Source organism: Apis florea, unplaced genomic scaffold (assembly GCF_048593485.1).
Source record: "Apis florea isolate Af1SG1 unplaced genomic scaffold, ASM4859348v1 contig_2492_pilon, whole genome shotgun sequence".
Lineage (NCBI taxonomy): Eukaryota > Metazoa > Arthropoda > Insecta > Hymenoptera > Apidae > Apis > Apis florea.
Genome location: NW_028256593.1, coordinates 658,304 through 676,881, shown reverse-complemented (window position 1 = coordinate 676,881; position 18,578 = coordinate 658,304). Strand labels below are relative to the sequence as shown.

Genomic DNA, 18,578 nt, shown 5'->3' with positions numbered 1-18,578 from the left:
ATTTCACCGATTCGGCAGATTAGACACGCGATGCCTCGATCGCTCGGATCGAGAATGGAATCGATGGAAAGTAGAAAAGGAGCGGGTGTTTTAACGATTCGTGGATGGGAAAGTATGGAAGGGGATGTATGCCCGATAATTTTCATTCGTGATAATTCTCCTCCTGTGTAACCCGTGCTATCGGCCGAACTAACCGCGATTTGCCGGTCGAAAATCGAGGAAAAACGAGGATGCACGGCCAATCGCTGCTTTCGCACGTGTGCCGCACGGATTATTGGCGGCCACGTTTCGCTTCGTATCGATCGCGACGATCGGCGCGAAGGAATATCGGGGATTATATTCCACGATGAAAGGTTTGAGCGTTTTTTTTTTTTTTTTTTTTTTTTTTACGAGCGAAAAACGACTCGTCAAAAGCACCACGAAACGATTTCGTAAAAATATTAAAAATGAAATACGTAATGCATAGACGATTATTTTACGATATCGATGGTCGGTAAAGAAATTTTAGGGGAATTCGCTAGGGTGAAAATACGTTCGAGAAACTTTAGAGAAAGTTTCGAGAATTCTTGATAATATGTTTCATTTGCTGAATGAAGAACGACTCGTCTCGAGAGTCGTTCTGTGAAACGTTACGTTTCACGAATTTGTGAAAATATTTAGAAATAATATGGATACGCCGAGCACAGCTGTTGTCAACGATAAGTAACTAGGATCGTTTATCACACGTTTGACGGTAAAATTTTTTACTACATATCTTCGTCAAAAATCAATGAATCGAGGGATAATGTAATTTGCTTTACGTCGAATAAAGTGAATACGAATACATTCGACTGATATTTTTCACCGATAATTACGTTGGTGGAAAAAAGAGATTCGTTGTACAAAGGGATAAAATATTCTTCCTCCCTAATCGTCTTCTTAATCACGCGCAAATATTTCTCTCGTACGATAATTGTTTAAAAATTGCAACGACATTGGATCGATCAGATTCACAATTATCTATCGCGATCTCGTCTTTTGTCGGCCAGCGATTCGCGGATTCTTTGGGGGGAGGGGAAAGGGCTATAAATAAAAGCGAAAATTATACAGCGTTCGATCGTGAGAGAGGAGAAAAATAACCTCGACTGGCGTTTGAGGTTATAACGTTTCTGCCCGTTTCTTCTTTCTTGCCGTGGATTGTCGACCTCTTTCGCACCACGCCTTTTCGGATTGAAAACCTGCAGATTTCACAGGATTATTAATTAATATTATAATTTTTTAATTTTTTCGCGTGATTTTTCTCCAACAATTGGACTTTTTTCATTGATTATTAAATTCTTTAAATTATATATATATATATATAAAATCTTATGACGATCAAATGTTAGATCGTTCGAAAAGTGATTTCGTTGTTTTTCGTTCGTTGTTTGTTGTTCGGATTAAAAACTTGCAGATTTCACTCGATATTAATTAATAATATAATTCTTTAATTTTTTCGATAGATTCACGATTTTTCTCCAATAATTGGACTTTGATTACTAAATTCTCTAAAGTCTTGTGATGATTAAATGTTAGATCGTTCGAAAAGTGATTTCGTTATAATAAATCATCCTTCAAGTGAACAATTAAAATCAGTAGTGCAAATTCGATAAATTCTTTGGATTACGTCGTTAATCCTTTTCCAAAATCCGGGCAAAAATCAATTGATCGTGCATTATTATTAAAGTTGTAGAGCTCGAGTGCTTGCATAATTACGAACAATCCTTCGATTACGAGATTGCCACATACTTCGATCGATAAATTAATTCCGTATCATTCGTCTGCTTTCGCGATCGCGATAAGCAGAAAAGTTGATTGAGTGGTTCGAGCAGCGTATCGAGAAATGGATAAAATTCATTTTCGAATTTGTAAAAATTTATCAAAAATTTTAATCCTCTTTTGATTAATACGCGTTTACGGATTATAGAATTAATCTAAGCTCAATGTCGAGTAATTACTTCATGTTAGAAATTCAATTTACGAATGTAAATGATTTGCCAATGACTTTTTATCGTATCATTTTACGAAAAGAGAGAAACATTTTATCCTCGCCATTATATTCGACTCGCAAAACAATACTATAATTAATTTTCTTTATGCAACACGCTCGTCACAAACGAATTCTTCAATTTACCCACTGATATTTATAGATTCTAATACGCATTTTGTTTATTTATCACATTTTCGAGAAACAAGCAATAATAATATTCCCAACTTTAGTTGGCAATTTTTCAATATTTCTATATTTACGTTTATATATATATATATCCATTATTACGTATTTCTTCTTTACTCTACACCAATCAAAATATCAATCTCTCTTATATACGTTTTGTTATATTTTTACACGTTCATCCATACACATATTTTAAGAAATAATGAATAATCATGAATGAAAAGTATGTATTGCTCTCTTTAAAATTATCCCTCGAAGTGGGGAAAAGAATGATTTTTCATCCAGTCATGCCCTATAGTTTGAATCCCTCTACCTTAATCATCGTTGATCGACCTCGACGAAACACAAACGTGTGCAAACGTTCGAGAAACGGGGGAACCCTCGGGTGTCAACTAGGGTTGTTTGGTCGGTGGTGGTGGCGGCGCAGGTTGTTGCAAGGGGTTGCCACGACGCCTGTTACGCGGCAGAGGGGGGAGGAGACGTGTGTACACGGATTTACAGCCGGCAGTCACGGCATCCCGCGGTGGCCACGCGATGGCCGCGTCCTCCTCTATGCAACCGTTACACCGTCGTAAATAAAAACGTTATCCGCCAAAGACTTTTCAAACCATTTTCGCGCTCTCTCGTTGTAAATCACGCGTCCAGGAATCCCTCCTTTTCTTCCCACCGCGTTCGTTTGCTAGGGATTTTTCCCCCCGCTCGATAGGGAATTTTGGTGTTTGGGGACTTTTCTTTATCTCGCCGGGGAATATCTTGGCTTTCGATTCGGATAGGGAGTTTTTCGGTGATTTATTTTCAAGAAATCTTGGTATTCTTTCCAATGATTAGGAGAGTTTTGTGATAGGGATAGATTTTTTTTAATGGTGGATTTATTTCCAAGAAATTTTTATTGGAATTATATTGATATTCCTGTCAAGAGCTAGGGAGTTTTCGGTGATTTATTTTCAAGAAATCTTGATTGGAATGGTGGTATTCTTTCCAATGATTAAGAGAGTTTTGTGATAGAGATAGATTTTTTTTAGTGGTGGATTTATTTCCAAGAAATTTTTATTGCAATTATATTGGTATCCCTGTCAAGAGCTAGGGAGTTTTCGGTGATTTATTTTCAAGAAATTTTCATTTGCGAATTTTGATATTCCTTTCAACGCGTTCAGAAAACTTTTCCAATGATTTATTTTTAAGAAATTTTGGTAACTCGATTAGTATTTTTTTTTTCCAATGATTCGATTGTTAGATGGTAAGAAAATTTTTTTCTCAACTTTTTCTGTCTCGGGATCTTGGTATTCCTTTCGATGATTCGGTTGATATGCTGACGAGCTTTCCGTCGATATTCTATTCGCCAAAATCTTCTGAGAAATCGTAATCATAAATTTGGAATTTAAAATTTTATAATAATTATTATTATTATTTTTTAGCACAGAAAAATCAAATTTAACACAGTTTACACAAATTACCAAATTATTTCAAAAATCATTACGTAAATATTCGTTGTACCAAAATTTTAATACCTAATATCTCGAGAAAAGAAAGATAGAAAAATAAGATTCATATCCAAATCAAATTTTAACCAAACTTACTTACTCCGAAATCCATACTTCCTTCAAATACTATGATTCCCTGTAAAAGATCATTCCAAAGATTTGTGAGGAGAAATAATCTTATCCCTCGAGACGAAGAGCAGATCGAAGAGACGAAATCGCGTGAAAAGAAAATTTTACTTTATATTTTAATCGAGTCTCTGCGACGAATCGTTCCTCCAAACACGTGCCGATCCGCGTTTTATCACCTCCCCTCCTCTCTCGCGCGCACACCTATTTAAATATTTACCGGAAACAGGCACCTGCCCTCCCGCTTTTTTTTATTCGCCACCCCTCGTTTCCCCCGCACGCCTCTAAATTGGCACCGATGGAAATACGTAGCAACATCTTCGTTCCCGGAATATCCTTGATTCCGTTCGCATTTCCTTTTCTTTAACGATATAATTCGCAACGAAAATGTCAAATGGATTGATACGAAATGTCAAAACTTCGAGAAGAAAGAATAAAAATTTCATAACCCTCCTAATTTTCCTAAATGAAATGATTTAACTGCGGATATTTTCAGCCGATCGCCCTAAAGAAAAGAAAAAAAAGTATTTCATTCACAAAATCGAATCGTGATAATTGGACGATGTAATTCTGATTATTTTATAAATTGCAATAAGTATTGAAAGTAAGAAGGTATCGTGTAACGAAGCGTAAACGTACAAGATTGTTGTCAGAGAAATCTTTAATAAATCTCAAATTTTATATTAAAACTTCATTCGTCGTCAACATTTTGTTCATTCGTGTCTTTTTCTCTAAGGAATTGGAAGGCTTATCTATATTAGAAAAAGATATACTTGGAATATTTAATAAATAAACTTTTATCTTGTACCAGGGCAAAAATAAAATAAAAAATAAAAGCACGACGAAGTACGAATTTTATGATCAACGATATTTCTATTTTAAAAAAATTTTTTTATCCTATTTATTTTTATTTTACCGATATATAAGCCACAGCCGTTATTCGATATTAGCAAAGATTAACGCGTTGTTTATACATCACATCCTCGGTTGAAGGGTCAAAAAAACTCAGAATCTCAAATTGTTCATCAAAATTTTTCACCACAATTAAAATTCAACTCGATCGCTTCTCCCCAACACCAAAACGGTTGAACCTCGAATAGAACCCTCGATAACCCCCTCCCCCTCGTTAATCCAAATTCTCCTCCATCGTACGACCTAAATCTTCCCAGCCACGATCCACTTTCGAACAAACTCCGCTTCGACAAACTTTCAAACTCACCAGAGAGAGGGAGAGAGAAAGAGCGCTTTCCATATCGCGGATCCATAAGCGCGAAACACCGACGATAAAACCAATCCTCGAAAGGACGTCGCTCGAATAATCTATGAGATGCGTATCTCGACCGATTTCCAACGCCTTCGAAGCTCCCCCTTTGGGGCTACTTTCCCTCCATTGTCCTCCCCTCCATCTCGTTTCAATCGCAACTCTGGAACTGGAAACTGACCGCTTCCTTCCTCTGACTAAGAATCGTGACTCCGTTAACGGCACCGAGAGCCATTCGCGCGTTTCAAATTATCGATTCGAGGCCAGTTTGTACGTAAAAAGGAATATCTTTAACTCGATCGAGGAAAAAGAGTTGTTGCGTTGAGAGAGAATTAAAAGATTGTCGATCGTCAGAAATTATTGATTCGAGGCCAGTTTGTACGTAAAAAGGAATATCTTTAACTCGATCGAGGAAAAAGAGTTGTTGCGTTGAGAGAGAATTAAAAGATTGTCGATCGTCAGAAATTATTGATTCGAGGCCAATTATACGTAATAATGGAAATCCTCGAATATGTTTAATTCGATCGAGGAGGAGGGGATTGTTGTTCTGTCAAGAGAATTGGAGGATTGTCGATCGATCAGTTGTTGTATCGAAAGAATTGGAGGATTGTCGATCGTTAGAAATTATTGATTCGAGGCCAATTTATACGTAATAATGGAAATCCTCGAATGTGTTTAATTCGATCGAGGAGGAGGGGATTGTTGTTCTGTCGAAAGAATTGGAGGATTGTCTATCGATCAATTGTTGTATCGAAAGAATTGGAGGATTGTCGATCGTTAGAAATTATTGATTCGAGATCAGTTTGTACGTAAAAAAGAATATCTTCGAATATGTTTAATTCGATCGAGGAGAAGGAATATTGTTGTTGCGTCGAAAGAATTGGAGGATTGTCGATCGATCAGTTGTTGTATCGAAAGAATTGGAGGATTGTCGATCGTTAGAAATTATTGATTCGAGGCCAATTTATACGTAATAATGGAAATCCTGGAATATGTTTAATTCGATCGAGGAGAAGGAATATTGTTGTTGCGTCGAAAGAATTGGAGGATTGTCGATCGTTAGAGATTATTGATTCGAGGCCAGTTTGTACATAATAAGTGAAATCTTCTGTTCTGACCTTCACTAGACCATTGAAATTGAATCAAACGAGGGGATCGATAATAGCTTTCCACTTCACCACCTCTGAAAAGATTTTTACATTTCGGTTAAATAACAATATATCAACTTTTCTTCTCGATCGTTTCTTTCGATTTTTCCTTCCTTCTTTTTTTATTTGCTTCCGTTGACAATTATTGAACAAAGGATGGATTATTAACTTTTACTTGCCGATCTAATAATTCTCGAAGGTCGAAGGATTCTCCTCTCGCCTCGGTTGCTTTCGTTGAAAAGCAAGAATGCATCACGCTCATCCTTAAAGGAATCGAGGTCCCTCGGGAGCAGGAATTTTCCAGGCTGGATTCGGAGGGGAAGCGGATAAAAGGAGGAGAATTATCGCGTCTGAATTATCGATTTCTCCCCGATTATTTGCACCCAATTATAATTATCGCTGCTCTTTCAATTCCTTTTCATTTCTCTCTCTCTCTCTCTCTCTCTCTCTCTCTCTCTCTCTCTCTCTCTCTCTCTCTCTCTCTGTCTGTCTCTCTCTGTCTCTCTTGTTCTTTTATTTCACACTTCTAAAGTTGAATTAAATTGATGGAACACCTATCGAGTGTGACGATGGATTGAAATTATTAGAAAATTTCAAATTAAAAAAAAAGAAAAAAAGTAGAGAGAATTTTTGAATTATAATTATCACTGCTCTTTCAATTCCCTCCCTCTTTCTCTCTCTCTCTCTTTCTCTTGTCCTTTTGTTTCACACTTCTAAAGTTAAGCAAGTGATAGGACATCTATCGAGTGTGACGATGGATTGAATTATTAGAAAATTTCGAATTAAAAAAAAAAAAGAAGAATAGACAATTTTTGAATTATAATTATATTATTGCTGTTCTTTTAATTTCTTTTTTCCCTTTTTTGTTTCTTCTAAAAGAGTGATGGGACACTTATCGAGTGTGACGATGGATTGAAATTATTAGAAAATTTCAAATTAAAAAAAAAAAGAAGAATAGACAATTTTTGAATTATAATTATATTATTGCTGTTCTTTTAATATCTTTTTTCCCTTTTTTGTTTCTTCTAAAAGAGTGATGGGACACTTATCGAGTGTGACGATGGATTGAAATTATTAGAAAATTTCGAATTAAAAAAAAAAAAAAAAGAAGAATAGACAATTTTTGAATTATAATTATTGCTGTTCTTTTAATTTCTTTTTTCCCTTTTTTGTTCCTTCTAAAGTTAAACGAGTGATGGGACACTTGTCGAGTGTGACGATGGATTGAAATTATTAGAAAATTTCGAATTAAAAAAAGAAAAAAATTAGACAGAATTTTTGTTTCGAGAAAATAAGAAACGTTGTAAATATTAGAAGAATATTATTTTAACTATTGTTTACAAATCATAATTAACCTGCGTGTGGTATGAGAAATAAAAACAATTTTTATATTGCATCGAAATATTAGAATATTATTTTTAATCCTACGTAAATTTTTCTAAATTAATGTTAATTTCTAATGCATTAGGATCGTCGTTTTGGCATACAATGATACAGATATGTTAAGAACTTCTTTTCACATTGACCAATCAGACCCCTTCAGCGAGATTTCTTCCCACCGGCAAATAATAGTCGCTCGCAACTTAAATCGTTCGTAAAACTATCAAATCTGATACAGAGAAATATTTTTATTCCGATTAATTTAAGTAAAACATTTCTTCGCGCAACGATTAACTTAATCATAGACTTGTCCTTGTTCCAAAGAGATATTAGGATCAAATCGATATTCTTTTTTTTTTCAACTCGAGAATCGCAGAAAAATTAACAGAGAAGATGAGAAGCAAAGGAAGAATAATAAAATGGCGGCGATCCTTGGCCAACTTCGTGGCAAACTTGACAGGGCAGTTGTCTACTTGTCCAAGTTGTATAGCTTTCGAAGTAAGGATAATGGGAATCACGGGCAGAGAATTCGTATAGACGTTGCACGATCTAAAATGGCTATGTTACAGAATATAACGAGCTTTGGCAGTTCTGCCAGAAACTATCGCCCTGCGACCAATCTCGCCACGATCTGTGATCCCGAATTCCCGAGTAATCGATTCTGATCCACCCTTCTCCTCCGAATGTATCTTCGTCTTTAACTTGAATTAAATCACCGATTTCTCGATATTTCTCGCTCGATTTTCTTTCTTTTTTTTTTTTTTGTTCTTAAGTAAAATTTAAACGAAATTTCATTTCGTTTCGTTCGTGAACAAAGTGTGCGCTGTTAATCGAAACAAAAGAAATATATATATTCAACGATAATTATCGATTAATTATATCTTACTAAAATATTTTTTTCTAAAAAAAATGATGCTTCAAATTTTCTCATATAACGGCCGTAATTGAACCGTGAATATAACAAATTAATTATATAAATTGTTTCAATTCAAATAAGTTTTGTAAAGGAAAAAGAAGCTTAATTGATATATGATAATTGTAATTTATTTATATAATATGTAGTAAATAAAACAGATGAATTTAAGGGACAAAAATAAGCTGCGAATAAAATAAAATTTGTTCGTCGAAGCCATATAATAATTTGCGATCAGACATATTCGAATTTTCTAAAAACATGATTTTGTTTTTTATTTTCAATCTACTTTTATATGTAGAATAAGTTTTTGATAATTTTCTATTTACATTCATTAAAAAAAATTAATCGAATTTACGTGTACGTTAAGTTTCTTCTCATTGCATTTATTCGATACAAGAGACTCGACTAAGTGAAAAAAATTTCGTAACAAAACTTCCTATATACAAATATATCATAAAAGAAACGAGTCACTTAATGCTAAAACTTAATAAAGAAGAAATTATTTACACAAATACATCAATGTTACGAAAAAAAAAAAAAAAAAAAAAAAAAAAGACACTTTCTTCGCTGAACATTTGTGATATTTTTTCAATAGTTAGATCGTGAAACGCGTTTCTTTGGACGTCCATCGAAGATATATTCCAGGAATATTTACATTAAACAGCCTGTAAACGCATCTATTCACGAAAAGAGATATTTTTGGCCCTCGGTGAAAATCTGAGAAATTCGTGAGCGCAGCGCGAAAGTGTCGCTGGTGAGGGGTTGGATCCAGTTTCCATGGATATTGGTTATCGATCGAGGGAAGCCCGCTTCCGCTTTATCGCCGCCCATATATCCACCTCCTTCTACGAAATGATCAAGTTTCGAAAGAGGAGAGAAACTTTACAATAATTGCTTTATTCTCGCTCGAAAATCTCGTATTGTGCAATGTGTTGAACTCTTGCAAAATTTCGATCCTTACGTTTGTATATATATATAATTTGTATTGAATCGAGTAAAGAAGGCGGCGATTCGATGCGATTGATTGAATTTTTCGTTCAGATTCGCGAAAAGGTTTAAGCGATTTCGTGCGAAAAATTTCGCGTCAAAAATGAGAGGAACGAACGAATAATTTTTTCGATTCAATTTCGATCGATTTTAAGTTTTACAAACGGTGCGCGGACGACCAGCCAGAGAATCGTAGCACGAGACCTTGATTTTGCCAGAAAGAGGACGTGAATATAGCCCCTCGTTTCTTGAGAAATTTTTCTGAAGCATATTTATAACCTGAGACGGATCGATCATTGCATTCAAAACTGTACGATTCTGTTTAAAAATGTATATTAACCGTTTTCACTCGTATTTATATTTAAGAAGGTTACTAATCGAGTAACAAAAATCCCTAGAATAACTATATAATTATATTATATATATAGAATGTAATTAATAAATGTAATAATAAAATATAGGATAATGACTATATGGCAAGATACGAGTGCAAAGAGTTTAAACGCGTGCATGTATGCTAGAAACGAGGAGGACGTGAATATAGCCCCTCGTTTCTTGAGAAATTTTTCTGAAGCATATTTATAACCTGAGACGGATCGATCATTGCATTCAAAACTGTACGATTCTGTTTAAAAATGTATATTAACCGTTTTCACTCGTATTTATATTTAAGAAGGTTACTAATCGAGTAACAAAAGTCCCTAGAATATAATTATATTATATATAGAATGTAATTATATTATACATATGTTTACTAATGTATATATATGTATAATAATAAAATGTAGGATGGAAACTATATGGCGACATACGAGTGCAAAGAGTTAAACGCATGCATACATGTTAGAAACGAAGAGGGCGTGAATATAGACCCTCGTTTCTTGAGAAATTTTTCTGAAACGTTTTTAACTCGAGATAAATCGATTGCAATCACAAATACAAATTTAAGTCACTATTCTCTTCGAGATATTTTTCACACAGGTTAAATGCAATACTCCGTTCCGAATTTTCCGGAAAAGGAAAAGAATTTTCGTCGAAAAGAATTTTCGTCGTTTCTGGTTTTGTTGGTGCGGTGCCACGTTTAGAGGTTAGGACACGTGACCGAGGAGGATTCGGAATTGATCAAGATTGGTTTCCTCGAGGTCGGGATTCGACTTGGATGTTGTTGTTCGGCGCGTGTGTTACGTCGAGTAACGAGTCGGTTATCAGGCTAAGTAAACTGGGTCAAGTAGAGAAAAATGATGCAAGTTAGACGATTTATCCGGTAAAATATTAGATTCGCAGTTGACTAGAATGCGTTGGATTACGTTTAGATCGACAACAAGTGGAAGAAATTTGAATAGAACATCACATACAAAGAGAAAAATTTTAGATTTTGGATTTTAAATTATACGTTGAGCGTAGATCGAGTAGATGCTTCGTCAATTTTTTTCTATTTTATTGACAATTACAATTTTTTTGTTCCAGTTCCTGCTGAAAACGTATACACGGAAATCCACGCACTCTCAGTTTAACAAGTAACTATACGTGTTTTCGCCATTTTTATTTTTCCTCGTGATTGTATTGTACACAAACCTTTTACACTTCATCTTACTCGCAAAAAGACACTTCCATTCTTTGTTTCCGCCAATGGAACGTCCAAGATGAATTAAATTACGCGAGTATCGTGGTCTAATGGATCTGGATTACGTGTTGAGAGTCGATTAACAAGTGAAGGAAATTTAAATAGAATCAGATTATATGCACAAATTTTAGATTTCAAATTTTAATTGTTGTTCTCTCCATCTTTTGTTCCTCAGTTTAATAAGTAACTGTACAATTTTCGCCGTAATATTTTTCTTCTATATTTCGTCTCGCGAAAAAACACTCCTCTTCTCTCTTTCTTTATTTCCACCGTAAACCATGGATATTTAAAATAAATCGCGGTCTAATGGATCTTTTGGATTACGCGATTAAATATTAAAATTCGAAGAAACTTAAATAGAATCGGTATTAGAGTACCATAAACAGGCAAGAATTTTAGATTTTAATCGTTATTCCCTCTTTTGCTCTCACGCTGAAAACATTCCACGTGTTCCACTTCAATAAACAAATCCAATTTATACAATTTTCGCCAATATTTTTCTTCGTATAAATCGCTTCGTCTCACTCGCGAAAAAACGACTCTCCTTCTCCCTCTCTCTTTCCTTATTTCCACCGCAAGCCGTTGGAATGACGTCCGAGACGAATCGCCGTTAAATTACGCGAGAACAAATCGCGTTCTAACCGACTTGACCGTTGTTTGTTTTCATCCTCGCGCCAATTTCCCAACTCTCTTCCCCACTCCCCACTCTCGAGGTCTTGGTTATAACCGCTCGTGAGACCTTTTAACCGCAACATTATCGCTTCTGTATTCACGCATATCGCGCGATAATAAACTTTTCTTCCAACCAGTTTACATTTATATTAATTTTTTCTTTAAATAATACGATATACGTGTGCATACATCCAGTCTAACCCAGTTTTTCCCGATAATTCCGCGTTTCATGTTTTATTGACACGTCGATGCTACTTTTGCGCAAGTTTTGCGCAACTCGCGAACAATTTCTTCGAGGTTGGCCAGGCCCTTGACCCAAATCCAGCCTTCTATCGATTTTTCGTGCAACCCGGTTTCGCACAATTGCATTCCAGGCTTGCATTACGTATACACGTTTCGTTCGATCGCTTTGTGAATCGTGTCTCTTTGTTCTTTAACTCTCTCTTTCTCTCTTTTGTTTATTCTGTAAAAAAAAATCATTTTCAATGGATTGTTGCAGGAAGGAGTGATATAGTTTTTGTAAGAAAAGAAACTTGCGTGTTTTCACGCGTATCTATTTCTTTAAAAGAAAATTGAGGGATCACGATTATCATTTCGTTTAAAGGAGATGTTTTGGAAATTTCAAGGCAAACGCAAAATCTCTGTCGTATTTAATTAAATTATATAATTATAGGAAACACAGTTCGTTTAAAATTCTCCTCGAATATATTTCTTGTAATCCATCAAGAGATAAGGAGAAAAACAAACGTTCGAAAATTTTTTCGAAGGAATAATATATTAATTCTCCCCCCTCCCCTCCCCTTCCTATTCCGATTATTTATTGAGAACAGCATTTGCCATTTCCGGTTGTTCCGGTCGTTGGAGGAACTCGTTCCGCGAATTTGTCAGCCGCTGATCCACCAGGATGAGAGGGATAGAGGAGGAGGAGTTAATTTAACTTCCTTGGAGGATTTCACGATGGCGTAATTAAATTTCGAAGCAACGTAGGCGAGCAATTACTGCGTCGTCCGTGTGTTTTCGACGTCTGGGCCGAGTTTCCGTGGGTCCATCGTGCGATTATTCGCGATACTTTTCCTCCTCCCCTCCCCTCCCCCTCCAAACCGAGTTTATCCGCCTCGAGACGATTCCCGCGATTCAGATCGCGAAACATTTTCCTTGATTTCGTTTCGGAGACGAGGAGGAAATTCCCCGCCGATTATTTGTTTAACGTTAATCCTCTCACGTTGAGATATCGATGTTTCCACTTCACCTCACTTTGTAAACGGGATTGCGCACAGCAGAAGGGGATTGGCACAAGGGGATTACATATTGCGAGTTACGCGCATGAAGGTTTTCGAATTATTTGTACAAAAGATTAGAGAAGAAATTAGACACGAAAAAAAAAAAAATGGATAAATTCGAGCGAATCGTTTGTAGGTTAAGTTCGGTGATCTGTGGAAACTGAGACGGTTTGATGTTAACGAGGAGGGGGGAGTGCGAAGGATGGAACATGGCCGATGGTCGAGTTTGGATTTGGTGGGGTAATGTACAGGGTGTCCTGTAACAGGTGGGTAGATAGTCGACAGTGGATTGGACGAGTGGCAATCGAAAATGCGGTGGCGAGTGTCCACGCGCGGTTTACGAGGAAGAGAATCGATGGAAATCGAGTGGAGTGGTATGAAAACGCGATAAGTTAGGTTAGAAACTTCGTAGAGGTTATATTTGGTGTGGGGCCTATGCGGAAATGATTAGATTAGCATGAGTGCAAGTTGAGATCAGAATCTAATTTAGTTTGCACAATAATTATATTTGATACAGATTTTTTTTTTCTTTAGATTTATAATCGAAATTTAACTTAGTTTGTAACAAATGATTGTGTTTGGTGCAAAATTGATGTGAAAGTTTTTCCATTTTTTTTGGATAGATTAATAATGAGTGGACGAATTTAGGTTAGTTTGAATCAGAATTTAACACAAATAATTGTGTTTGGTGTAAAATTGAAAGTTTTTCCATTTTTCTGGAACAATAAGTTAGATTAAATTAGTAATGAGTGGAAGAATTTAGATTAATTTGAATAAAAATTTAATACATATTTGTTAGAAATAATTATATTTAGTACAAAATTAATGTGAAAGTTTTTCCCTTTTTCAAGAACAATAAGTTAAGTTAAGTTAATGGAAGAATTTTTAGATTAGGTTGGATTTAGATTTGAATCAAAACTTAGTATAAATTTTATAGAAGCAAGTATGTGCACATTGATATGAAAGCTTTCTTCTTTTTTAGGAATAATAAGTTAAATTAGATTAATAGAAGAGTTTAGATTAGCTTAGAATTTTATTCAAATTTTTCAGGAACATAAGTCAAGTTAAATTAGTAATGAATAGAAGAGTTTAAATTAAATTTAAATCAGAATTTAATATAAGTTTTACAAACAACTATATTTGATGCAAAATTGATGTGAAAGTTTTTCCATTTTTCTGGAATAATAAGTTAGATTAGATTAATAATGAGTGGAAAAATTTAGATTAGTTTGAATCAGAACTTAATATAAGTTTGTTAGAAATAATTATATTTGGTGCAAAATTGATGTGAAAGTTTATTTCTTTTTCAAGAACAATAAGGTAAGTTAAATTAATGGAAGAGTTTAGGTTAGATTGGAATTAGATTTGAATCAGAACTTAATATAAGTTTGTATAGATGATTATGTTTGATGCAAAATTAATGTGAAAGTTTTTCCCTTTTTTAGGAATAATAAGTTAGATTAGATTGATGGAAGAGTTTAGGTTAGCTTAAAATTTTATTAGAATTTTTCAGGAACAATAATAAGTCAAGTTAAATTAGTAATAGAATAGAAGAGTTCAAGTTAGATTAGAATTAGATTTGAATCAGTACTTAATATAAGTTTGTACAACTATATTTGATGCAAAATTGATGTGAAAATTTCTCCCCTTTTCAGGAATAATAAATTAGGTTAAATTGGTAATGAGTGAAAAAGTTTAGGTTAGAATTAGATTCGAATCAGAATCTAACTTAGTTCTAACTCTTTTCTCAAAAACAATAAATTAAATTAGTCATGGGTTTAAATATATATGTAATAATAATCCTTGAATTTTTCTATTTTTACATTACAAATCCTATATACGTATCGAATATCAACGATAACAACTCTTTTCAACTCTTATTATTAGATTCAAATAACTCGAAAGCTAGATTCATCCCGATAAAGGGACAATTGCTGCAATTTTATCTTATTCCAAGAATCCAACCAGTGTCGTGTCCGACGGAGAAGCGAAAATTGGCAGAGGCTGGCCGAAGCGTGTTAAATATCAGGAACGAAAGATTGTTGACACGGGATACGGGATGTGAAAATTACGCAAACGTTGCACGGGCACCGGGATCGTCACCTGGCCAGTCAGTCATTCATGCGGCATGCGTACACAAGCGTCGCGACGCGACCAAGCCCCGACTGTCCGCTTTATTTTCGTCACGGAGAACACTATTTCCGTTGGGGTAGAATCTAATCGAGTCTACCAAGCACGGGGAATTGGGTCGAGTTGGAATTCTACTAGAACTTTAAAGAGCACCTCTATTTCTATTCTCCTCTTCCATTTCTTTTTGCAATAATTATTCGACACTTTTGTGTCTCGAAAACTTTCAAACTTTCAAACTTTATATATATATATACTTCGAATTAAACTTTCGAGAGTTGTAGTGAAATGCGACGCGAAAGATATTCTTGCACCTGAGGATTATTCTCGAGAGTAGAGAAATTTATCGTCCGATTCGTTACTCTTATCTTTCTCAATACACTCGAAAAATAACAACTCTCAAACAACTTCACTATCCCAAACGTATTATCATTCGCACGTCTCCAACATCAACTCCTTCCTCTCAACGTCCACCCGCAAAGAATCCTCTCATAACCTCCTCAACCCACTCCATCCTTCGAATTCGTTATTCTTCCACGCGCTGTCCCTCCCCCCAAAAACGATCCCACCGACGTACTCTCCCCTCTCCGTCGTCACCAACGTGTTTTCCACGTTCGAGAGCACAGATGCTGTGCTCGAATATTTCGTCGGTGGAAAAAGGAACGTTCGATTAATGGCTCTCTCTCTCTCTCTCTCTCTCTCTCTCTCTCTGTATGTGTGTGTGTGCACGTACTGTAACTGCACGGTGTGCGTAACCGTTTCGGTTGGTGGAGGAGAGGAGAGGAGAGGGGCGGAGAAGACGCGGTTACGCGCGAACTAAACGCAGTCTGGCCTGTGCACGTCAGTGTCGTTGCTCGGTGTTAGTTGGCCAGATTCGTAGGTAGGTTGTCTGGCCGATGGCCTTTTGACTCGAGCGCAGTTTCATTCTGCGCCTCGTTCGTCGTCGTCCGTGCGCTTCCAGTCTTCTCGCCCCAAGTCTTCGACCCTTCGCTGGAGGATCTCGAATTTTGCGTGGATCGACTTTTTTCTTCCTTCGAGATTCATCGATTTCCAAAGGTTCTTTTTTCTCTCTCTCTCTCTCTCTCTCTCCGTTTCATTTTTGCGTATATTTCTCGATCGTCGATTCGAATATCGACAGCTCGCTTCGCCGCAGCAACGCATGCGACTAGAAATTTTTGTTCACTCGTACTCGTGGAATGGTATTTGACATACTGTTTGTATATATATATATATATATTTTTTTTTTTGTATTGGCTTAGAGAGTAAGCGAGTTCTTATTCTCCAAGATTCTTGAATCGTTTTAATTTTGATTTTTGTTGAGTTATGTCGTTGTTGTGGTAAACGAGCAATATGTCTTCATATTAATTACGTTGAAGACAACTTTGTCAGGTTAGGACAACGTTTAATCTCGTGCAATTGCGTTTATTTTAGAAATTCGTATATATATATATTTTTTTCTAATTCATCGAATTGAATCGAAAAAAAAGTAGGAGAGAAAATGTTGGAAGGATGATATATCGCATGCTAAAGTTTTTCATTGGATATAGGTATATTTCTCATCGTTAGTAGAACAATCAGAATAATGTGATCGAAGTTTCACGATGTTTCGAAACGATCGCGACTTTTTCCTTTATTTCTTCGATTTATAGCTGCCTAACACTATCGCTTGCACGCGATATTCGCGTGAAAATCCGTTTACGACCGTTCGATTCTCAACTCTTTCCCAAGCCGCCATCTTGCATTTGTACCACATTTTGCCTAACCTAATTTGCACTTATATTTAAACAAGCTTAGTTATTATTATTATTATTATTTTTCCACGTAGATATATTCCTCAAATAGCGAATTTTTCATTTTTCGTCTGTTTTATTTGAGTGAGAATATTTGCAATAAATTAAGCGAGGTATATATATATATATTTTTTTAAATCGAAGTTGAGTTTAGGTTAGTTTGAATAAGTAATCGGAAACTCAGAGGACTATTATGGACTGTTATGGCTCAGGTTATATTTGAGTTGTATATTGAAAAACTTAGATTCTTTCTTAATTTAGATATAAATTGGATTTATCCTCGGTTCGATCTACGTTTAGGTTGACTGTTATATAAACTCGTTCAAAACTGCATAGATTTTACATAGATTAAGTTTGGGCTTAGGTCAGTATAATTCTGTAATAACTTTTAGTTACTTTGAATAGCCTGAAATTGAGTTGTGAAATTGAGTTATACGTAAATTATATCAAATCTGGCGCCAAATTTGAATTTTGATTAAATCGAGATTCGTGTTAAAATTTGTATAAAATAAAGATCAGGTAATTCGACTTTGCTTCGGGATTAATCCAAACATCGATCCGCACCGAAGTTGGATCAAGCTGAAAATCAACTTCAAACATCGCTTCGAATCATATCTGGATCCATGTCAAAATTAAGGTTCAATTTAAGGTTAGATTGAATCATATTAATCATTTAAATCTATACCTAAGAAACTAAGATTCCATTTAGATCACGTTACATCAAGTTCAATATTCCGTACCAATCCTTACCAAAAATTAAAGATTCAGGTTAAATTGTAAATCGTATTAAGTTCAAAGTAAAGTTCAAACTAAGATTATTACAATTTAATTTTATATCACGTTGCATCTTGTTATATTCAACGCTCGAATCAATTTCGAATCGTATCGTATAGATTCGATCCGTATCAAAATGGAAGGTCGAATTTAGGTTAGGTTAGGATCGCGTTACGTTAAGTTGATACCTCAAATCGGTTTCAATTCGTGTCGAAATCAATATTAGGTTAGGTTAGGCTCGCGTTACGTCAAATTCAGGTTAGATCACCACCGATGATACACGCTGCTCGAGTTCAGAGACCATTAATCCGGTAGAAAATAATTCCTCGGGACGCGTTATATCCGCGTGGCTCGGCCCTGTTTGCCTCCCCCAGTTTGCGTCCTAACGGATGCGAAACGCACAGTTTTAGCGGGAATGGGTGATCAGGGACGCCATTTGTCGGCTCGCAAGAATGGTTCGGACAGCTGTTGAAAAACGGCGGTAATCTCGCCAAAAAATATACATTCGTTCCCATGCCGTATTATTCCCTCCATTGGGTCTCCTCGCTTCTCTCTTTCCCTCTCTTTTTTACCGATCGTTTTCCTCGATAAAAATGCGTTTCGCCGGGCGCCACACTTTCGACAGCGGATTTTTATCGTAAACCGATTTCTGCCATCGCGCTCCTTTCAACCCTCCGCCTGTTTATCGTCTTATGGAACTCGATTCGCCGCCATTTTTATCGATTTCCCTCGTCGATTTTCATTTGTCCAAAACTCCATTCCCGGCTGATTCACGGCTACGCGATTGTTTCGGCTAGATTCGGGTATCGTTATTTCTT

At 35.8% G+C, this 18,578-nt stretch overlaps 1 protein-coding gene across 4 annotated transcripts in view; it reads left to right on the top strand.

The window, feature by feature from the left end:
- alpha-Man-IIb (alpha-Mannosidase class II b) overlaps positions 1 to 18,578 on the top strand; it is a 134,720-nt gene that overhangs the window by 29,008 nt on the left and 87,134 nt on the right. For 2 of the 4 annotated variants that reach the window (XM_086905883.1, XM_086905884.1), the window contains exon 2: positions 10,961 to 11,010. The exons of 1 other annotated variant lie outside the window; for it this stretch is intronic. The gene's annotated coding sequence lies outside the window, so the exon portion shown is untranslated. Of the gene's footprint in view, positions 1 to 10,960; positions 11,011 to 16,113; positions 16,253 to 18,578 lie in introns of those variants that run through there. One more of the 4 variants, XM_086905886.1, reaches the window with a different exon arrangement.